The sequence below is a fragment of the Heterocephalus glaber genome, unplaced genomic scaffold, assembly GCF_053883595.1.
Source record: "Heterocephalus glaber isolate CG9 unplaced genomic scaffold, H.glaber_assembly_v1.0 deba00000621, whole genome shotgun sequence".
Lineage (NCBI taxonomy): Eukaryota > Metazoa > Chordata > Mammalia > Rodentia > Bathyergidae > Heterocephalus > Heterocephalus glaber.
Window position 1 is genome coordinate 7,710,955 of NW_028258153.1, and position 24,340 is coordinate 7,735,294.

The 24,340-nt window shown below is 40.9% G+C and overlaps 1 long non-coding RNA gene across 1 annotated transcript in view; it reads right to left on the reverse strand.

Annotated features, from left to right (window-relative positions):
- LOC110345737 (uncharacterized) overlaps positions 1-3,383 on the reverse strand; it is a 40,849-nt gene extending 37,466 nt beyond the window's left edge. The window contains exon 1 of the long non-coding RNA XR_015449156.1: positions 3,239-3,383. This is a non-coding gene — a long non-coding RNA (uncharacterized LOC110345737). The remainder of the gene's footprint in view (positions 1-3,238) is intronic.
- Positions 3,384-24,340: the final 20,957 nt, after the last annotated feature.

Here is a 24,340-nt window from a genome sequence, read left to right on the forward strand (position 1 = left end):
AGAAGGGTGACTACTATTATTAGACAAGACGAAGGGAATAAGAAGGAGGAAAATTAGGGTATAAGAGTGGGTAATAGGTGAGATGTATATGATCAGAATATATTATACACATTGAAACCTAGTAGGTTATAAATTTAATAGGAACCAGTAAAAATGGTACAGTTGGTGTGGAAAATAGTATAGTAGTTCTTCAAAATGATACAAATGAAATTACTATATGATTAATTTCATTTCTGGATATTTAACCCAAAGTATTGAAAGCTTGGTCTGGAGGAGATATTTGTGCACCATGTTTATGCTGCATTATTCACAATAGCAACACAAGGTTTCTGCCAAATGAGTGAGCAAAATGTGGTGCACTCATACAATGGAATGTTAGCCATCAAAAAGGAAGAAGTCCTGTCATGGATCTGCCTTGAGGACATTATGCTAAATGAAACAAACCAGTGGCAGAGACAAATACAGTAAGCTTCCACCTATATAAGGTAGAGAAGTCAAAATCATAGAGACAAAGTTAAATGGTGGTTTTCAGGTTTGTGGAGAATAGGGAGTTACTATTTAATGGGCATAGTGTTTCAGCTTCACCACAGGAGAATGTTACAGAGAGGGATAGTAGTGATAGTCGCACAGCACTATGAATGCACATAATGCCACCAAACTGTACACTTACAAATGGCTAAGATGGGAAATTTATCTTACATGTGTTTTATCACAGCGAAAATAATTGGGAAAAAAGGACAAAGTTTAGTGCCTGAACTGAAATATTTTTAATGTCCCTTCTGTTTCTGACATTCTTCTTTCCAGCATTATCTATTAGATTTTAGAGTTGACATTTCAACTATGCCAATCTGTCTTATGTAATTGATCTGTCTCATTGTGTATATACATATATATATATAAAACATGTTTTTGCACATGTCTTTATATTTCAAAATTCCATTTAAATAAATCTTTCATAGCCCTTTAGTCTTTAGAGGGAAGGTGAGGCTGTTTATGTTACAAGAACATATTTTATTTGCCCACAGCAGCCAGAACACAGCATGCTATTACTATAAATGGGGCATGATGGTGTTTTGTTATGAAACGCCTTTTGATATAGGACAGCCACAGTCTAATGACTTCCAAATATATTTTAGCCTACTGTAAAAAATAAAATGACAGATCTTCTCATGGCCACGGGGACTCTGTACACATTTCCAGGAACTTGAGGCCATTTACTAAATCCAAACAGAGAAATATTGTTTCAATGGTTATAGATGTGTCAACTCAGCTTTGAACAAGCCTTCCTCCCTCTTCCTCCCAGCATGAATCAGTCAACCTGGGTAACAAAAGAGGAAAATACCAGAGTGTCTTTTCAAGACAAGACACCAACTCTCCAAGTTGTTCCTCAGACCACCTCTTACTAGCTCTTAACCTACCATCCCACATCTAAAATACCCATTAATGAAGTGGTCTCTATTTCCCCTCAAGGACTACCCACCTTACAGCAAATGCTTATGGGAAAAAGTCCTCTTTTAAAAGTAGCAGTCCTCTCAATTTGTTAAATTCCTGAATTCTGAGTGTTTCCCTAGTTTCTGGGCTTCCCTAGCAGTTCCATTGTGCATATGCCTCCCTGAAAACTGGTGCCATTGTTCCAGAAGGGGGTCTGGCTCAAGGTGTTCACAGCATGGTATTGGCTTCATTAGTAGAATTAGAATTGATCAGCTGTTTTTCTGGAGAAGCAGACGGGTAAATTGTGGTAGACATGCCAGGGGTACTGTGCAGTAATTAGAATAATATCCATGATCTATTTCTGTGCAACAAGTTACATCAAATTCAGCATCTTAAATCAACAAACATTTGCTATATCACTTTCTATGATTCAGGAGCCAGCATGGTTTAGCTGGGTCCTTTGGCTTAGGGTCTCTCACAGTGCTGCAATCAAGAGTTGGCAAGAGCAGCAGTCATCTCATATCTCACCCAGGCGAGGGGAAGATTTGCTTCCAAGCTCATCCACAAGGTTGTTGGCAGGATTCGGTTCCTCCTTGCTATTGGATTGAGGCCCTTAATCTCATGTTGGCTGTTTGCTGGATACTTCTCTCTGGTCCTTGCAATTAGGTTCTCTTTAGTGCAGCTTGGAGATTTGTGGCTGGCTTCCACCAGAGTGAGCAAGTGAAAGAACAAGAGGGGAAGACAGAGGCTTTTTGTGATCTAATTTAAAAAGTGATGTCCCATCTCTTTTGCCACATTCCATTCATTAAGAGCAAGTCATTAGGTCTGGCCCTCTATTAAGGTCAGATGATTGCACAAGGACGTGAATCCCAGGAGGCTGCCATCACTGGGAGCCATCTTAGCCATTTACCACAAGAAGCAACAAAATAAAAGACTGCACAGCTTTAAAGACAATAATTAACAGAATGGGACAAGAGTTAAATGAAACCTGCAGCAGAATAACATCTGTTTAAATTCAAACACACAGGAAACACTGTTGTTAGCTTTATAAAGACACAAACCAATTCAAGAGTATATCATCATCACACAATAATGTTTGTCTGCTGGATATGGAGAGAGAGGGCATAAGAGAACAAATGACTGTATAAACCATGTGTAGACACAGAACAAAACTGGGGACAACGAACTCAGGACCAAGTTTGACCCCAGCAGCTGAGGGTCAAAAGCAAGGAAAAGTAAAATAACCAAAGAAATACTTTGGGTCCCCTAAATACTCAAGCTCCTACCGAAAGCTCTCACCAAGATCTATGTCATCCCAGTGTCGCTCTGGACTAAAGTTAACTCAAGGCATCAGAAAATTTTACCAAGTAAAAGTAACACCTAAAAGTAACACCAGGGTGGTATATCTGGGAGTGTAAGTCAGCTCTAAAAGTTTAATATGAATAAGATGTGTCCACAAGGTGACCAACTGTCTTGGTATTGAAGATGTTTCTGAATGTGACATTTCCAATCCTGAGACTTAATAAATTTGTCACTTTATCATTGGGAGAGCTCCTTAAACATGCAAATGGATGCACATTTACAGGAATTTCTAACTTGGTGTACCTGAGCTGGGCCAGAAATCTACATTTAAGTAGCATTAGAAGCTCTTCTAATATAGGTAGTACGTGGATCACACTTTGAAAGCCATACTGCAAAAAGATAGCTTTGAAAGGTACTGCTATTAGCACCCTGAAGGAACTGCCATTTTCAAGTGTATTATCATAAATATTATGCAGCCACCTCCCACACCTTGTATCACCATTACCTGTTGATAATCCCAGGGCTCTAGTTCGAAGTTCTCTGATTCCACTATTTATCTTCCTTGTAATGCAGACAGCAAGATCTAGGAGAAAAAGTTCATGAAGGGGTCAGGACAGGAGTTTAGGGAGGAAGATTTCCTGACTGGCTATTACAAGAAACCACACCCCATGACTGGGTTAGTCCTCTACAGAAAGGCTTTCAGGAGTCACCCACCCCACATTGCGATCTGAAGAATGTGCTAATAAGATTAAGGTGAGAACTTCTAGGTCCTCGGGGAAACAAGCTGCCCCACATATGAAGCCTTAAAATATTTTCCATATTTGGGATTTATAAAGGGTTACACAAGCACAATGACAGGAGAAAATAGTAGTGAGGTAAAGGCAAATGCCTCTCAGGATGCAGTTCAAGGAGGAGGGTGGGGAGTCTGAAGTCAAAGGTAATGGATCTTGAGAGGCTGCAGGTGTACAAGGTACATCTATCCCCAGTAGGAAGGGTGTGTCGGCCCACAAAGGTTTGCCAAATATTCTTAGTGATCAATCAATAAATAGTCCTTGCTCTATTTTCATATTCATGGAGTGATCTTTTGATCTCTGTATTCTTTGTTTTCCAAATATAGATTGAACAACATTATGTGAGAAGAACTGTGCCTAGCTCTAGTTTTAGAGCTATTAAGATTCTAGTTTTAATTTTTCCATTGGATTTTAGGTCCTACCAAGGTAGAATTCCACTACCAGTAGACTAATGCAAACAGAGCATTTTGGTGAGTTCAAAGAGTTGACACATTCTCTAATAAGAGCTGTTATGCTAGGTGTGGTGGTGCATGCTGGTGATCCCAGCAATAGGGAGGCTGAGGCAGGATGATGCCATGAGTTTGAGGCCAGCCTGGACGCCATAGTGAGTTCATGAGTTCAAGGCCAGCCTGAACTACCTAGTGAAACCTTGTCCCAAGAAAACAAAACAAACACAAAAGCCGTTATGATTTCCATTCATCTCTAAGTTGCCCTGAAACAAGAATCCAAGTGCCAGTTGTTTATTTTGGTTGTTATCCCTGGAAACACATTTAGGAGAATGGGAGAATGTGGAATAAGTAAGGGAAAGCAAGGAAACTCATGAAAGGAGATTAACGAGCCAGCAGCAGAAACGCATTATCATTCTAAATGCACAGATACCGTATTTATTTTCTCTCTGGTTCTGTTATCCAAGCTCTCAACTGTGCTGTTGCTGAGACTTAAATTCCAATATCTCAAGAACCCATCTTTTGCCTTGAACATCATTTCCAACTGCCAGTTAGACATCACTGCTAGAATACCCTACCAGCACCTCAAACTGAACATGCTCCAAATCAAGCTACATTCTTCTACAAATAAGTTTGCTTTTTTCTGACTTCCCAGTATTCATGATTCCATCATTTGTCAACTTGACAAAGCTCAACATGTTCAATTGCCTTTGATTTCTTCTTGTCACCTGCATACCCTATCTAATGAATGTCAACACTTTGCTGATTCTGTGCTACTACAATGTCCCTTATAGTTGATGGCCCCTCTGTCTTCACACTAGTATAGAATAGGGAAGGATTGGGAAGTGCTGTACAGTAAAGAGACAGAAGACAAACTTGTAGAAAATTTAAAGATTGAATTTGTTTTATTTGGAATTCCACACCAAGGCAACTTCTTAGACTATGACATAAAATGAGTGTCCTATGAACTGAGCAAAGGGGTTGGCTTTATAAGTGGAAATGGAGCAAAATGGGGATTGGTCATTTTCAAGTTACTTTCCTTGTAGGATCAAAACAGAGGGGATTTCTTTGATATGCTAGATCAGGAACACTGGTCTCCTTTTGATTGGTTTCTGTGAATATCCTGTTTTCTTGGAAAGCTTGCCCATTTCAGAGTTCAGTTTGGTTACATATCTCCTAGCATGAGACCATTCTGGTTTGGTCTAGTCTTCTGGGGTCTACTGAAGGAGGCTGGTTGAAAACAATTGCTCACCATAAACTTAACTACAATATAGCATGGTATGGTATGGTATGGTATGGTATGGAATGGTATGGCATGGTATGGAATGGTATGATATGGTACAATACAGTATAGCACAGTAGGGCACAACACAGCATAGCATAGCACAGTATAGTAGTATAATGTACTTCAGATTTTCATTGCCTGTTGCCTGGCCTTTTACCTAGAATACATCCACATTCTTTATACTGTCTTCACTCAAATATTTAGGGCTTCATCAGACACAGAAAGTCATATATCACATGTTTTCTCCCATATGAGGAAACTAGGGGTGGGCAGACATGAAAACAGAAGAAACTGTTAGAGCAGAGGAAGAAGATGAAGGAGGGAGAGAAAAGGGAAGAAAGGTAATTTGAAGGATGATTAAAGTGTGTTATTTGCATGTACGAGTATGCCAAAATGAAATGCACTGGTCTGTTTAACTAATATGCACTAATAAAAATTAAATAAAAAACAAATAGCACCTCATCTTCCTGTGTATCTTACAGTATTTTGTTACATATTGTGTCTATTCACAGCTATCTTATGATAACCATAGCTAAAAGCAATACTAGTTGCCAGGTATTGTCTCAGTGCTTTGCATTTATTATTTCCTTGAATCTTCACCAAAAACCTTTGGGAGTTATTCACCAATATTTATAGATGAGAAAACTGAGGTGCAGAGGTAGTAACTTTTCCAAGATAACCCAGTAAGTGCCTGGAGCTGAATTTAAATCCAGGCCTTGGCCTGTCTTAATAACCAAATGCCACGTTAAATCTCTTGGCTTCTTTTCTGGACTGTCGCCTCCTTGAAGTGGGCATTGCTCTGTCTGAGCATGTGGTTCTTGCTCAAAGCCTTCCTATTAGGAGCTTTAATGAAAGAGTATTCTGCATGATGGCAGGATTCAGGGGCATGCGAAGCTAGAAGACTTATGGGCCTGCTGTTGCTGTAGAAGAGGGACTATACCTAACCCAGTCTGGATGACAAGCTTTAACCACACCAGGTCATTTCGATAGGCCCTAGCTAGGAAAGAAATGAGGTTTCAGCCTACTTAAAATCAGACTCTGGGCTCAAAAACACGTGCTGGCTCTGCCTCTCCCTTCAGACCTGTTTCTGATGGACTTTCTTTGTTGCATAGCTCTAAACACACACTCTTCTAAATCTCACAAAGGAGGAATCATAATTAGAGACTTAAAAACACAGAGGGCACAGTTAGGGAGTGTTTGCAAAGGGAGGTGGGGCAGAGGCTTTCTGGGAGGCCTGATAAAATTACTTTTTGGCTGAATGAGCTTGCAAACCCCTTCTTGAGTCTGAGCAGTGCTATTTCATGCCCCTGACGAAGGTCCCTTCTCTCTGAAAAGTCAATGACCCAAGAAAGCAGTTGGAGGTGAGAGGAGGGGGAGTCTCCAAGCTAATCCTTGAGGGTGAGGCAGGAACACGGCGGCTTTGGACTCAGGCTGGGGCAATGCAGGGGAGGCATGACTGCTTTGTTTGGAGAGGTCTGTCTTTGGTTGACACGGTTCTGAGCACTCAAGGTCTCTGTCAATGAGCACTTTAAAGAGAAGATAAATGAATTTTGAGCTGAGGGTGGGAGGAGGGTGTCTGGGAAAAAATAAACATTATCTGAGCGCTTTGCCCAAGTCCCTTCACTGACTGGTTGAAGAACACAGACCTTGCCTTAGTGGAAGCTGGGAAAGAAGGCGGGAGACTCTACACCTTTGGTAGGAACACACTACAGAGTAGTAGAGAACAGTAGAGGACCAGAGCTTTGGAGCTTGCTTCACAGATAGGACAACAGGCCCTGTTTGAAAATATTAAATGACAGTTCAACCACCATCTTGACAAGAACAGAAACAACTGGGCTCTTGCAAAGGGAGAACATGAGCTTTCCATTCTAAAGAGGTCTATTAGTCCAGCTATTATGGAAAACAGCATGGAGTTTCCTCAAAAACATAAAAATAGGGGGCCGGGGATTTAGCTCAGTGGTGCTGTCACCTGCCTTGCAAGCACAGGGTCCTGAGTTCAATCCCTGGTACTAAAAAAAAAAAAAAAAGAAGAAGAAAAACCATAAAAATAGAACTACCATATTATCCAGCAGTTCTACTGCAATCCTTCTGCCTCAGCCTCCTGAGTGCTTGGATTACAGGGATGTACCACCCTGCCCAGATGAACTCTTAAAAAATGGAGTAGAAAGGGTCTGGAATAGATGATGGGGTGGTGTGCTGGGACTGAGAAGATGTTGGTTAAGTGGTATAAATTTTTAGTTAGGAGAAATTTTTAAAAGATTTGTAGTTAATAATGGTGGAATGTATTATTGAAAATGCAAAGAGGAGATTTTAAGTGTTCTCACTTTAGAAAAGTATGTGAAGTAATACATATGTTAATTACCTCAATTTATCCATTCCATAATGAATACACATATCAAACATCATATTTTATACAATAAATGTTTATTTAGTTTAAAATTAATACATATTATTAAAAGTTAATAATTAATAGATTAAAAAAGGGTAGGTGGCAATATTCTACAAACATTGGAGGTGAAAGCAAATACCTAAATAAATTCAGGAAAATTTTATATATTTTTTTTCTATAATGCTTCACTGCTTTTAATCTAAAGAGAGTCCTTCCCAAGAAAGTACAGCTTTGGGGAAAGGCTGATCCAGAAACACTCTGGCCCTGAGATATTAAATCACTTATTGATGAGGTTATGTCATCAGACTTGACCTCCTCATAGCCAGCAGGCCAAGAAATCAGGCATCAGTGTTTAGTTGTAAAGAATGTGATTCTGAAAAATGATATCTATTAGCTGGATTTCCTTACAGTGGAGTTCAGCCCTTCCTGAATCTTCCAGGAGAGCTTTGTCTTATTAGTAAGTCCCAATCTGACTGATAATTTTATCTTCAAACGAATAATGGTATCACTTGTATTTTATCAGAGAGAAGGAGTTTCTTGGTGTGAGTACCTTCCTTCTCCTCAGACAGCTGCTGACACTGCACACCCTCCATTTCATTCCATCCTCTATATACTTTATGACTTGGTGGTGACCTATAGCTCCAGATGTCATATCTGTTATACTGTGTTTTACACCTCCCCCCACCACTCCAGAATCAAGTTTTCCCCAACCCTTTGATTAGAACTCTTTTGCTCTAGAATCAGTACTCTGATTTTCATTGCAGATGTGGATGTACTCTGTCCCACCCAACTCTTTTCCATTCTTTATATTTCTGTCCTCATGCTTCTCTTTCTGTCTGGAGTTAATCTCATGCAGCTCTACTATTACATGCTCCAAATTGAACTCTGATCTTCACTCCTAAATTCTTCCTACACCCTGCTGCCATCACTCCTAGTCCCAGATGTCTTTTTTTAGTCCAGGGAGTAACATTATTATCGTTAAATCTGGTGCTACAATAAAAGCTTAAACATTTTGGATATTCCTCTTTTTCTCACACTCCTATTCTTAATCATTTTCACTCTCAGAAATGCTTCTTAATTTTCTTTCTTCTGCTTCTTAGCTATGTTTCCTTCAGCTATCAGTTGGGCTATGGCTGTAGCCTCATAGCATGCTTCCACCCATTTTCTGCACTGCCTTTGGACTGGATAGTAAGGAACAGGAAGTGGAATGAAATTTTCCTGTGGTCTCACAATTAAACTACTCACTGCCAATATCCCAGTATCACTCCCTCTCTCCTTCCTGACCCCAGACTCATACAAGTAGAAGATAAGAGAGAAGTAGATGGAAGAATCATCTGACTGAAGGGTGAGTGGGGTGGGGGGGCAGTGTTAAAGAATATTCCTTTTGTCCAAGCCAGACAAGGCCCAAGATAATCATTCTTAGTGACTATGGATGCTCAAATAAATTAAGACTAGAATCTCTGTCTCTTAATTCCTATATCCAATCCCCAAACCCCAGAGATTTGCTTGAGGGAATGGTCTACCCAAGCCTTCCCCTTCACTTGCCAAGCTTCTACTTGATAAAGTTGATGAATTTTCCTGCATGGATTTCCATCCCTTCCCCAAGCCTCTACCTCCCATTCCTCCCAGCAGGAAAAACAAACTGGTTAGAAAAGAGGACTGTTTGCATTCCCTCCTTTTATTTTGGCATATGAGCACGAAGTTTCTTTGGGTCAAATGAACACCACAGAACAGACCTGGGCTTATGCTGTTTGGATGTCTTTTCTTCTCCCTTCCCAAAGCAGTGGCTAATATACTTTAGCATCTGTAGCAATAGGTCCTGACACAATGGGACACAGAAAAGCACTGTGGGGAAAAACAAAGCTAGAACTTAGTCTCTCTAAATCAGATAACCTTTTCCCAAAGTGGACAAGAAGCAGTATTTGGAGAAGGTGTCCTTAGTATATCCCATCAGCCACCTTAGTAAGAAAGACAGAATCAGTCATTGGAGACTACAAGAGAAGCTACTTAAGGATCACCCACTTATCTCCTCTTTTTCCCATTCTAATTCCTTGCTTGAACTGGAGGCTTGGCAAGTGCCAAGGAAGGCTTGGGGAGTCCATTCCCTATGCCCACTCAAACAACGAAAAGAAGTGAAGGAGCAGAGCGCCTCCCACACATGCCTTGGTGTCTTTGGGCACAAACAATGAAGAGGAAAATCTTCAATGGAATAGGAGACAACAGCTTTAAATGGGATAATTTCTAATAGCTGAAAATGGCCCCAAACTGACTACTAGAAAGTTGCATTCAAGAGACCAGAAAAGTATAGCTGAAAGCAGTGGCTTGGGGGCAAGAAATCCCCAGAAGCCTTCATGTTTGTACCAACTGAGTAGAGAATGTCCAATAAACGAGTTGCAATAATGACCCAGGAGGCCCTATTATGCCACCTTCCAGACAAGACACTCCCAGTGACCCCTTATTCCTTACTCTGTAGCATAAAAACATGATTTTTACAGGACTCACAAGGGACTTCTGATCAGGCACCTATGGTCTGATGGTGTTATTTATTTCTTAATTCCAGGTTTGACACTCGCAATTATCTCAACATATCAGTGTCTCCACCCCTGTGTGTCTACCAGGAGAACATTTCTCCCATCTAATCAACAAGGAATATTCCATCAAGTCTTTGTTTAAGCAAGACATCTTTTATATAGCCTTCCCTAATACTTGCAGATGTAAATATTATTTCTTCTACTGTGTTTCTCTTGTGCATAAGACTCTGCTATCTTACTGAGTTAACAAGGCATTCTCTAGAAGATTATGTTCCTCGAAGACATCAGCTAGCTTTTCCTTTTAACCCCATGCCTGGTAGAGGAGGGAGGGGAGCAAACAAAGAACAAATCCAGATCCTGGACTGAAAACAACCAGACACCTGTGACACCTGCTTCTAAAGGACTGCCTTAAGTCTATATTGATGCAGACTTTGGGCTAGAGAGACAAAATCTTATTTGATCCACCAAGGTTCTTTCTATATTCATCTCGAAGTCTAGTTGGTCTTGATATCCTGATCAATTTCAGCTGATTTTAAAGGGCCTCCACTCACCTGGAGTCAGGTACATTCACCCTAGCCTACCATGGCAAAATCTCAGGTTATCTGTAGGATGCCACTATTTCCTGGCTCTGACCAGCGCTGACAAGTAATATTAACATAAAATGCATAAAACTTATTTATTTTCTACTATGTTTAGTTCCTTCTGTCTGGGTATAAATCCAATTTCACTTGGATTACAAATGTCTAGAGAGCAGACCTTATCTTGCTCTGCATTTCACATTGTGAAGATGCATTTAATTCTCTGAATGACTTCTTGCAGTCTTACCTGAGCCAGACAATGTTAAAGTGACAGTGCATTGAAGTGACAGTGCATTGAAGTGACCCTCATCTCTGCTTTTAAGAACTTCACAGAAGCTAGTCCTTCTCTGGCTTGAAAAATTGTTTCCTTTGACTTTAAAAGATGCCCTAGAGAGATCGAATGAGCAGTGAGAACACAGAGCAGAGGCAAAGTGGTGAGCAAGATCATCAAGGCAATCCACTATGCAATCAGTGAGATTCCTAAGTCCCCCCCACCCAATTATCCTCACAACATTTTTGACTTCTAGCCCTGGAAACCCTTTGTCATATGTGGTTTTGAATGCAATAGTAACTGCCAAAAAATGTGAAATTCTAGAAAGAGATAGGTCTTAGAATCAGAAGTGATTAAATGCAAATTCCATTTTGCTTAAATAGAGCTGGTTAAATGTAGGCACTTATTTTGCCCATTAAATTTGCTAGGTTAACCAGTTTTCAATAGTCCTAATACAAACACAGGAGGTAAATTGGGATCAGACTATTTCCTTGGCTGTTGCCATTCCCTGGTTGGCAGCCACCACAGATTTGCCCAACACACCCATATGCAAAGGAAACAGACAACACATTCACCTTTCTGATGGGCCCTGTTTTCCTCTCGCTTCTCAACACAATCTGACTTTTTCTGAAGTGCTTCCTTTACACCTCTCAAAAATTGTGTCATTTTGTAACAGTAGTTTTTGTGTCTGTGTGTGTGTTCCTATAAATGGCATCTGAGGTCTTTCATCTCAATAATTAGTGTATTTCTAGAATTCTAAATATAAGCAAGTCCCTGCCTTTAGATTTCTTTAGTCTTAGAGACTGAGAAACACACAGGGTATATAAGCAGAGACAAATATGTGTGCATGTATTCATCATACAAGTGTAGGTTTGAAAGTGTGTAATATTTTTTTCTCCTCCTTTCTTTCCCTCTATTCTTGTTTTTAGGACAAAAGCTTTGCTGCTTTCCTCTTTTGCTGGCATCCACCCCTCCCTTCTCTCACCCTCCTCCCATTCATTCTCTAAACTCAGTTTTATCTGCTTCTTCTCAAGGAATTGCACTGTGATACTCTGAGCCTCTAGGCTAAACTCTGGTGTGCCTTTTAGTTAGTAAGAACATAAATCTTCCCCTTAGCTCTCTCTAAGGATTATTTAAATTGGTCAGATTGAGAATCCATCTATTTCTTTAAAGCCCAACCCATGAATAGCTGTTAACACAATGCAACAGTTTAAGGCCTTAAGCATGTACCTGCAAGTACTTTGCAATTCTTCCTTTCCTTCCCTCCAGTGCTTTCCAGCAGGCAGGGGTAGAGGGGGGAGAGCAGAGTAAGTAAGCTGGTTTCTCTGGAAAAGCACTCCTCTGTGTCTTTGCCATTTTAATAAAGCTTAGCTCCAGGAGAGATTTGGAGACCTTCAGAAGGAAGCCCGTTAAAACAATTGAGTTCTGTGTCACACACAGCTCAGGCCTAGCATCCCGTCTTCAAACTGATGACACCTCATAAATCCACAGGCACAGCCTAGACCCATCAGTGAGCTGCTTTTGCTGGAGATTAATTATTTGTTCAGACAGGGGTCAGGTGGAGGGGCTTTGAAAGACTTTTTTCCAATGTTTGCCCTAGCCCCTCTTCCTGGGGTGAAAGCAGGATTCTGCATACAGCCTATCTGTCCAAAGAGGAAAGGTAGGAACTGCTGGCGGGAAGTGAAAGCAAAAGGCTGTGGCTTTGGCTCTTTACTTTGCTGCCCGAGGTTATAGGTATCCTATCTGTCCCTAGGGCTGTCTGCAGTCAGGTCGCAAATGTAAAACCCTGAGAAAGGCACAGGGTTCAGGGAGGGCAGCTAGGGCAGCTAACAGGGTCCTCGGGAAGTATCCACAGTCCAAGGGGGCCACAGAGGTTGTTGGAGGCCTCTCAACCACAGAGCAGAGGTTTCTTTCCAGGAAGTGCTGGAGTTTGCACATCGGCCACCTGGATGTCCCTCTGGGGAATGGCTTAATCACACTTGCAGAGCAGCAATCACTTACCAGAAAGCAGGAAAGAGGAGAAAAGGCTGAGGTGCAGATGTTGTCAAATGTATGAGGGTTTCCAGAAGGAAGACTGCAGAAGCTGTGTGTGTGCTCTCTCCCTCAGAAATGGAGTTCCTCTGAGGAAGGGGGCAGGGACAGCTTAAAGTAGAGTTTGGTCGGAAAGTGACTCAAATTTTGTTTTCTAATTTTAGGAGGGGCTGTAAGCAGTGCCTTGGTGGTAAATGTTTAGAAAAACATCTTTTCCTCTAAGAGAGAGAACTAAAACCCTACTTATTATACCTATCATCTATGATTTCTGTGATGGAAATAGTCTCATCAGCGCTGATTTCAAGTGTAACATGAAGTCACGAATGTGGAGTAGGAAATGGATATGGAAAACGGGCCCTTCGGTCTGGTGTGAGCTGGGTCCAGCTTGCTGCTGGTTGTGATAAATAAACTGGGAAAGTTAGCAACAAGAGTTCCCAGTTCCTGTGCCTGCACAAGAGGCTGCATGGTACAGTGGAAGGTGGGGGAGAAGCAGTTCCAAGGACAATGCTTCCTTGCCACACATTCCCTGGGGTCTGTTTACAATTTTTATATTACCTCTCTCTCTCCCATATATATAGCTTTAATAAAAAGTTGAAATGCTAAACAGTGTAAAGTAAAAAAGTCTGTCCCTTGCAATCACGAATATGATTTTACTATCTTCAGTTTTCCTCCTCACTCCTGATAAAGCAATAGGTTGGGCTGCATGGTCAGTGGGTGCAAAGAGGAATTCCAGGTTGCAACTGGTATGTGGTTCCCTTTTGGAGGCACTGGCAAGAGAAAGCCTAGCTCTCCTTCCAGGTTAAAGGCTTGACTGTGCACCCAAAGGGGCTCCTGGAAAGGTCTGGAATGCAGCTCCTTTCACAGGCCCTGGCCCTCTGTTTGCCTCAAACAAATACAGATTTCAGGTGTTGGTTTCTGTTAAATCTGCTGCAAGTGTTGGTGCAGCAAGCACGAGTGTCCTGAAGCAGGGCTGCTGCAGGGAGATTGGGGTGGTGAGTGACCGGGAAAGGGGTGCCTGGAAGCCAACTGTAGCATCCTCCTGGTTTGGCAGTTGGCCTGGGAGCCCTGAGGCCTCCTGGGGAAAGCCCATAGGAAAGGACAGAGTGAGGGAGAGAGGGGAGGAGGAGGGACCTGCTTTCACAAGGCTGGGCAGGTTGTGGGCCTGTCCGGGCAGTCTTAGCTCTTTGCTGGAAGCACTTTCTACACACAGAGAGCAGAAAGGGGCAGCAGGTACAGCACAGTTGCCATTGTCTTTCAACCTCACAGTGACCCTGAAGGGCTGATTTTCATTCTAGTTTGTCAGACAGTGCAACTGAGGCCCAGAGCGTAAACAAATTGGCCCTGTGTTGAACATGTGTTACATGCTAAGTGGGGAACTGATCCCACCCCACTGAGCACCTAAGGCTGGCTCTCTTTTTGGTCTTAGGCTTCTTTTTGTTAGGTTAAACCCTTTGGCTCAGACAGTGGATCTACCCAACATTTCTGTGTCTGATTTTCATTTGCTTCACTTTCTTTCTCTCTTGTAATGAGCCCCTTGGTTGTGGGGTGTTTGCCCAGGCTGATTGTGGTGGGCTCCTGAGCTGCCAAGGGAAAGGGCTCTTTGTCTACAGCTCCTAGGGACGAGGTCAGTTTGCCCCTGGAAACTGCAGCTGAAAATCTTAACTGTCTTGGCACAGCTGGAGCACCACAGCAATCCTCCTGCCAGAATATTGCTAATAACACCAATGATTTCTTCGACTTCTGGCATTGGATACCAGCAACCTGTGTTAAATCGCCTGTGTGTTCTCACTAGAGCACCAGCTGCTTGGTCATAAATCCAGACAGGCCTACATATCTATCTGCCCATCAGTCCTTGGCGCTGCACTGCCCTCCAAACCCTCCCTGCACAAACACGAAACTCAGTGCAGACTGCTCACGCGGGCACTCAGCCCTTGGCCCGCGGTCAGAATAAACAAGCAAGTCTCTAGACGCTAAGCCCTGGCCTCAACATGACACAGAGCCAGCAGGGCCACCTGCCACCTCCCTTCCTGCCCCTCATGCCTCTGTGCTCCTCCTTACTGCCATTTTGTGCTTCTTCATTAAAAAGTCAAAAACCAAAGTTCCTGGACTCTTTTAAGAACTATTGTTCAATTTTTTGGACTGGGATAAAATACTCTGTTGCCTGTGTCCATAGCTTTCCTGGCTGGGTCAGCAAGAAATTTTTCTGTCGTTTCAGTATTTTATTGTTTTGCAAACACAAATACCTATACAGAGACTTCCACAAAGGACAGTGATAATACGTCTCGGTTATAATGGTAACAGCAGCTAACATTTATTGAGCACTTATGGTGTGCTGGATAGTATATTATATCCTTCTAAAGAGTGACCTTCGATGCTCACAATTCTGTGAGGTAGAGCCTGTTATCTCCATTTTAATATGAGGAATATGAGGTTCAGATAATGAAGTAAGTTTAAACTCCAGTTTTCAAAATGAAGCTGGGGATGGTGATACATGTATGTAGTTCTAGCTACTTGGAAGGGTGAGGCATGAAGATCACCTGAACTCACAGGTGTGAGATCAGCCTGGGCCACATAGATGCATAGAAATAAAAAGTTTGCGAGCCTACTACAAACCTACTAACTAATCTGGTGCCAGAAATGCTGTCCTTAATGACTATGAATTCCAAAATATGTATGTGAATACATGAATATTAAAGTGAACTACATGTAGTAGTAGTTTTTTGGAGGTCAGAAACTGTCCAATATCAGCAATTTTATAAGTTTCTACCTAAAATACCAAACCTAGAATTCCTTGAATGTGGTCACTCGACTTGGTTACCATTATATATTGGTGTCTTCTTAGAACAAGCTGTCAGTCACTACATGTTTTCTGGGCATGAGTATGAGGGACCAGGTGAAGGTGAGTGAGGAGATATAAATTATCCAAGCAAAGGCAGGGATGAAGCTGGGGGTGGGCAAGGGTGGGCTTATGTGTATGTGAGCTCTTTTTTGTTGTTGTTAAATTCTTTTATTGGTACATTGTAGGTATACAACACAATTACATTTCTCATTGGGAATTGTACCTTTACATAATGCATCTTGGTTCTTATTTTTTCCCCATTCCTAGCCCTCCCTTCATGCCCTCCACCCTTCCCTATTTACAAAGACTTTATTTCCATTTTTTCCATTTTTCAGCATTTTTCCTTTCCCTTCTTTCCTTTCCCCTGCCCCTCCCACTACCCCTACCCCTTTGGACCTTTTCTTCCTACTTTGCCTTATTGATTATTCATTCTAATCATTGGTACATTTTAGGTATACAATATAATGACAGTCATCATTGGAAATTTGCACCTTCACATAGTCTCTCTTGGTTCTTATTTTTCACCCTTGCCCAGCCCTCCATTCAACCTCTCCATTCCTCCCTATTTACAAAGATTTTGTTCCTATTTTTCCATTTTCTCATATTAATTCCAATCCCTTCTGTCTTTTCCCCTATGCCTCCCACTTTCTTCCCCTTTGTCCCTTTTCCTCCTATTTCACAATACCTATTGTACATTTTAGTCCTTATTTACCCTCTCAGTTTCTCACACCAGAGAAGCTATTCAGTATTTATACATGTGTGTCCTATTTATTTCACTTAAGAGTATTGCCTCAATGTGCATCCATTTAGCTATAAATGTCTCTAATTTCTCATTTTTTATGGCTGAGTACTACTCCATTTTATTAAAAAAACCACATTTTCTTTATCCAGTCTCCAGTTGATGAGCATTTGGGCTGTTTCCAAGTTTTAGCTATCACAAACTGTGCTGCTGTGAACATGGGCACACATATATCACTGTGGTATGATTCTTTTAATTCTTTGGGGAAGATACCCAGCAGTAGAATAGTGGGGTCAAATGGGACTTTCAGTCCTTTGAGGTATCTCCATACTGATTTCCACAGTGGTTGTACCAGTCTAAACTCCCACCAGCAGTGGAGCACGGTTCCTCTTTCCCCACAGCCCCGCCAGCATTTGTTATTGGTTGATTTCATGATAGCAGCCATTCTTTCTGGAGTGAGGTGGAATCTCAGTGTTATTTTCATTTGCATCTCTCCAATGACCAGTGATGTTGAACATTTTTTCATGTATTTATTTGCTATTTCTACTTCTTTGTCAGAGAAATGTCTGTTCATTTCAGATGCTCATTTTTGGATTGGATCTTTAAATTTGGGAGGTCTGATCCTTTTAAGTTCTTTATAGATTTGAGATAGCAGACTTTTGTCTGAGGAAAATCAGGTGAAGATTTTTTCCCACATTGTGGGTTGTCTCTTCACACTGCTGGTGGTTTCTCTTGCTGTGCAGAAGCTTTTTAATAAGAAGAAATCCCACTTGTTCATTGTTTGTGCTAGTTCATGGGCAACTGAGGTTTTGTTCATAAAATCTTTCCTACACCAATGTCTTCAAGAGTTCTACCTAACCTCTGTCCCAACTGGTTCAGAGTTTCTGTTTTAATATTTAGATCTTTAATCCATTTTGATTTTAGTTTAGTGCATGGTGAGAGATATAGGTCTAGTTTTAATCTTTGGCAAGTTGAAGCCCAATTTTTCCACCACCATTTATTAAAGAGGGTATCTTTACTCCAGTGAGGGTGTTTGGCTCCTTTATCGAAGATGAGATGGCTGAGTGTGTCTGGTGTTGTTTCTGCATCTTCTCATCTGTTCCCCTGGTCCTCAGGTCTGTTTCTTTGCCAGTACCATGCTGTTTTTATCACAGTAGCTTTGTAGTATAGCTGCAGGTTGGGGATTGTGATCCTCCCTGCCATGTCTCTGTTACCTAGAATTGCTTTTGCTATTCTGGGTCTCTTCTTGTCCCAAATGAATTTTTGTATTTTTTTCTCAAGGTCCATGAAGTATGCTGCTGGGATCTCAATTGGAATTGCATTAAATCTATATAGCAGTTTTGGAAGTATGGCCATTTTCACTATGTTGATCCTTCCTACCCAGGAGCAGGGGATGTCTGTCCATTTTCTGATATCATCTTCAATCTCTCTTTTCAGAGTACTATAGTTTTCAGAGAAGAGGTCTTTGATTTCTTTTGTTAGGATGACTCCTAGGTATTTCAGTTTTTTGGATGCTATTGTGAAAGGAATTATTTGCCCTATTTCTCTCTCAGTGAGTCTGTCATTCACGTAGAGGAAAGCTATTGATTTTTGTGTGTTGACCTTGTATCCAGCTACACTACTGAATTTGGTTATTAAGTCTAGAAGACTTTTGGTGGAGTCCTTGGGATTTTCTATATAGAGTATCATGTCATCTGCAAATAATGACAATTTGACTTCTTCATTTCCTATCTTTATTCTTTTATTTCTTTCTCTTGTCTAATTGCTGTGGCTAATGTTTCCAGAACTATATTGAACAAGAGTGGTGATAGTGGACATCCTTATCTTGTTGCTGATTTTAGTGTGAAGGATTTCAGTTTTGGACCATTTAGTATGATATTGGCTGTTGGTTTTTCATAGATAGCTTTTATCAGTTTGAGGTAGAGACCATCTATTCCAATTTTTTTGTAGGGTTTTTATCACAAATGCATGTTGGATTTTGTCAAATGCTTTTTCTGTGTCTATGAAGATAATCGTATGGTTTTTGTCCTTGGGTCTATTGATATAGTGTATTACATTGATTTTCATATATTGAACCATCCCTGCATCCCTGGGATGAATCCAACTTGATCAGCGTATATGATCTCCTTGATGATCTTCTACATTCTATTTGCCAGTATCTTATTAAGGATTTTTGCATCTACTTTCATTAGTGAGATTGGCCTATAGTTCTTCTTTTTTGTAGTGTCTTTCTCTGCTTTGGGGGTCAAGGTGATGCTTGCTTCCAGGAATGAATTTGGGAGTATTGCTTCCCTTTCAATTTCATTGAAGAGTTGAAACAGTAGTGGCAGTAGTTCCTCTCTAAGTGTCTTGTAGAATTCAGCAGTGAAGCCATCAGGGCCTGGGCTTTTCTTAGTTGATAAGATTTTAATTACATTTTCAATTCCATTGGTTGATATTGGGTTGTTTAGAATTTTTAGGTCTTCTTCATTCAACTTTGGTAATTCATATGTATCTAGGAATCTGTCCATTTCTTCTGTGTTTTCCATCTTATTGGCATATAGTTTCTGGAAGTAGGTATATGATCCTTTGGATTTCTGCTGGGTCTGTTGTAATTTCACCCTTTTCATTCTTAATTGCATGCATTTGGGCCTTTTCTTTCCTTTTTCTGATAGGGTTGGCTAAGGGTTTGTCAATTTTGTTGATTCTTTCTAAGAACCAACTCTTGGCTTCACTGATTTTTTGTATCATTCTCTTAGTCTCCATTGCATTGATTTCTCCTCTGATCTTTATAATTTCTTCACTTGTATGAGCTTTGGGGTTGTCTTGTTCTTCTTTTTTCTAGAAGCTTGAGGTGCAGCATCAGGTTGTTTAATTGGGCTTGTTCTGTTTTCCTAATATGCATATTCGCTGCTATGAATTTCCCTCGTAAGACTGCTTTCATTGTGTCCCATAGATTCTGATATGTTGTATTGTCATTGTCATTTAATTGAAGGAACTGTCTGATTTCCTCTTTAATTTCCTCTGTGACCCATTGGTTATTCAGAAGTGTGTTGTTCAATTTTCACGTTTATGAAATTTTTCCAGTCTTTGCTATGGATCGACAAGTTCATTGCACTACAGTCTGATAATATACAGGGGATGACTTCAATTCCTTTGCACTTACTTAAACATGTTCTATGTGTGAGTATGTGGTCTATTTTGGAGAATGACCCATGTGCAGCTGGGAAGAATGTGTATTCTGATTTTTTATGTGGAAGACTCTGTAAATATCTGTTAAGTTCATTTGTTCAAGTGTTCAATTGAGTACTAGTATTTCATTATTTATTTTTTGTATTATTGATCTATCTATTTGGGACAGTGGGGTGTTGAGGTCCCCCACTACAATTGTATTAGTGCATATATGGCTTTTCATGTTCATTAGTATTTGTTTTATATAGTTGGCTGCACTAGTGTTTGTTGCATACATATTTATGATTGTCATCTCTTCCTCTTGGACTGTTCCCTTTACAAGGGTGTATTGTCCTTCTTCATCTCTCTTAGTCAGTGTTGCTTTGAAATCTACTTGATCTGCAAAGAGGATAGTTACTCCTGCTTTTTTTCAGGTTCCTATTGCATGGAGTATTGTTTTTCACTCTTTATCTTTCAGTCTATGAGTTTCCTTTTGAATTAAGTGTGTTTCTTGTATGCAGCATATTGTTGGATTTTGCTTCTTGACCCATTCTGCCAGTCTGTTTCTTTTGATTGGTGAATTGAGACCACTAACATTGATGGTTATAACTGAAACATACTGACTTGTCATTCCCATGACTTTTTCTTTTTGTTGGGCTCTCCCCCTTTACATTTAATTTCTTGTCATGCCAGATGGGTTCATTCTGCTTTGCTTCCTGGGGTTGTGATCCTCAATGTCTGTTCCTAGGCTATTGTGTAAAATTCTTTGGAGTGCTGGTTTGGTATTCATGAAGTTCCTAAGGTGCTCTTTGTCATGAAAGTATCTTATTTCTCCATCCATTTTGAAAGATAGTTTTGCAGGGTACATCAGTCTGGGTTGGAGGCTGTTTTCTTTCAGGGCTTGAAATTTGTCACTCCAAGCTCTTCTTGCCTTGATGGTTTGTGTTGAGAAGTCTGCTGTGATTCTGATGGGCTTTCCTTTGTATGTGATTTGTTTCTTTTCTCTAACTGCTTAGAGAATTTTGTTCTTCTGTTGAGTTTCTGGAATCTTAACAATTATATCCCTATGTGTAGATCTTTTTTTGATCAAGGCTATTTGGAGTCCTATATGCCTCATTTATGTGTATGTCAAGCTCTTTTCCCCTGCTTGGGAAGTTTTCTGCCATTACTTCTGTGAAGAGTTTTTTTTATGTCATCTGCATTCTCTCTTGTTTCTTCATTGACTCAGATCAGTCTTATGTTATTCTTCTTTGCATCATCTAGCAGCAGCTGCTGGATTGATTTCTCATGTTCCCTTATAATTTTGAAGCAATTTTTCTTTTCCTGGTCATTAATTGCAATCTTCTCTTCTATATCTGAAATTCTGTCCTCACATTGGCTCATTCTGCTGTGTAGACTTTCAATGGAGTTTTTAGTGTCCTGGAAATCTATTTGCATCTGTTTTATGGATTCCATTTGTTTCCTATGTTGGGATTCCATCATATTCCTGAGCTCCTCTCTAGATTGATTAATCATGTCTTGCACTAGAAGCACAATTTCTGATTTCATTTTTTCTAGATCCCCTTTTGTTGCCCGTTCAGTGGGTCCAGGTGGTTGAGTATCAGAGTGTTCCGTCTCATTTCCCTTTGGGGTTGCTCTAGGTGATCTGGAAGTCTGGTTTTGAGACTTATTTACTTGTTTTCTAATTTTGACTTGGGGGGATGTGGGGGTGCTGTTGGCACTTGCACGGATCACCTCCTCTGAACTGGGAGAGGTGGGACAGTGGCTGGGAGCAGTGGTAGGGATGGTGGCCTGGAAGCCCCTTCCTCTGCGCCAGGAGTGGCGGGACAGAATTTGTCCCATAAGCCCTTGCCTCTGCTCTGGGAGCAGTGGGAGGGATGGTGGCTGGGAAGCTCCTTCCTCTGGACCAGGAGCAGTGAGACGGTGGCTTAGAAGCCTACCTCTGGGCTGGGAGCAGTGGGACGGATGGCAGCCCAGAAGCCCCTGCCTCTGGGCAGGGAGCAGCAGGAGGGATGGTGACCAGGAAGCCCCTTCCTCTGGACCAGGAGCAGTGCGATGGTGGCTCAGAAGCCCCTACCTCTGGGCTGGGAGCGGTGGGACTGCAGGTGTGTGTGAGCTCTTGCTGGGTGGGGAGCAAGCCCTTCATGAAAGCTTCACCCTGTCTTCTGTGTGTAGTTGTATCATTCCATTTGTTTCCATCCCATATTTCTCCTTGCCTCTCCCAAAGTCTTTTCATCAACATGCCAACAGACTACCTTTGAAAGAAATGACTGGACAGACATCCTTTGGAAGAAAGCCATTAATGAACTCCTCCTTCCTAAAACCAAAAATCTAGGTTGTGACTGGATTGATTTCAATTCGGTGTGCATTGACCTGAGAGAGTTGTCCTGTGGTCAGAGCTCTTACAATCTATTTATCTTAACTCACTTTTGCAACTTCCACTATGCAAATGGGACTCCATAGTGAGGAGAAGAAAGAGGTACTAGAGAGGAATCTGATGTGGAAAGATGTGTTTTGGGATAAGAACTAGGCTCTCTAGGAGGAAAGTATGCAGAAAAGGCTGATGACCTTACCAGAGAATGTTCAGGACATCCCAGGGGAAATGACACTGTCTTCATTTGTTTTCTGTTGCTATAACAGAATACTTGAGATGAACTGTTTTACAAAGGCTAGAGGTTTATTTTGGCTCACAGTTCTGGAGGCTGGGAAGTTCAAGAGCATGACAGCAGCATTTGGCAAAAGGCTTATGTTGAATCATAACATGGAGGAAGGGGAAATGAGTTCTATGAAATGGACAAAGATGAGGGTGGCCTCATTTTATAACACTCTGTTCTCTCAGTAGCTTATCTATACCCATCTGAGTGAGAACCTACTCCTGCAAGAATCCCTTTTAGTGACCTAACCATGTTTTAAAGTCTCCATCAAGTCTTAATTATGTTATATTGAGAATCTTAACATGAGTTTTGTTGGGGACAAACCACACTCAACCCTTAGCAGACATCAAACCCTGAGATGGAGAAAAACAGGAAACCAATGCCTATAGCTCTTTTTCTCCTACTTGGAATGTCTTTGGACATGATTCAGGAGAGAAAATAAATAAAGTCAACACAAAGAAATGAAAGAAGGCTCACACACCCAGAGAAATATTATAAAGAGGAGAAAGGGAAGAGAGAAAAGGATGAACCCTTTGCCCACTCACAAAGCATAACTGCAATCAAGTGTTCTGACTTTTCATTGCACAATCTCTACCACTAAAAAGTATAACCCTCCAGATACCCAACTTGAAACTATACTACAAAGCTACTGTGATAAAATCAGCATGGTACTGGCAAAGGAACAGACCTGAGGAGCAGTGGAATAGATTAGAAGATGCAGAAACAACTCCAGACATGCTCAGCCACCTCATCTTTGACAAAGGAGCCAACCACCATCATTGGAGGAAAGATAGCCTATTTAATAAATGGTGTTGGAAAAACTGGATTTCTACCTGCCAAAGATTAAAACTAGACCCATACCTATCTCCATGCACTAAACTAAGATCAAAGTGGATTAAAGATCTAAATATTAAGTCAGAAACACTAAACTTGCTGGAAGATATAAGTTAGGTAGAACTCTTGAAGACATTGGCATAGGAAAAGACTTCATGAACAAAACCTCAGTAGCACGGGAAGTAGCAGAAAGAGGCAACAACTGGGATGTCATCTTATTAAAAAGCTTCTGCACTGCAAAAGAAACCACCAACAGAGCTAACAGACAACCTACAATATGGGAAAAAATTTTAGCAGCTGTACTTCAGACAAAGGACTACTATCTAGAATATATGAAGAATTGAAAAAAATCAGATCCCCCCAAAATTCAAAGACCCAATTCAAAAATGGGCATCTGAAATGAACAGACATTTCTCAGACAAAGAAGTAAAAGCAGCAAACAAAGATATGAAAAAATGTTCAATATCACTCTTCATTCGAGAGATGTAGATGAAAACAACACTGAGATTCCACCTCACACCACAAAGAATGACTGCTATCAAGAAATCAACCAATAACAAATGCTGGCAGGGTTGTGGGGAGAAAGGAACCCTTCTCCATTGTTGGTGGGAGTGCAGACTGGTGCAACCACTGTGGAAATCAGTATGGAGATACCTCAAAGAACTAGGACTACAGGTCCCATTTGACCCAGCTATTCCCCTGCTGGGTATCTTCCCAAAAGAATTAAAAGAAACATACCACAGGGATATATGCGCACCCATGTTCATAGTGGCACAGTTTGTAATAGCTAAAGCTTGGAAGCAGCCCAAGTGCCCATCAACTGGAAACTGGATAAAGAAAGTGTGGGTTTTTTAAAATAAAATGAAGTACTACTCAGCCATAAAGAATGAAAAACTAAAGTCATTTATAGCTAAATGGATGCATATCAAAGCCATACTCTTAAGTGAAATAAATAGGACACACATGTCTTAATACCGAATATTTTCTCTAGTGTGAGCAACTGATAGTGTAAACAAGGATTAAAATGATTAAAATCAATAATTGATAATTTGAAATAGGAAAAAAGGTC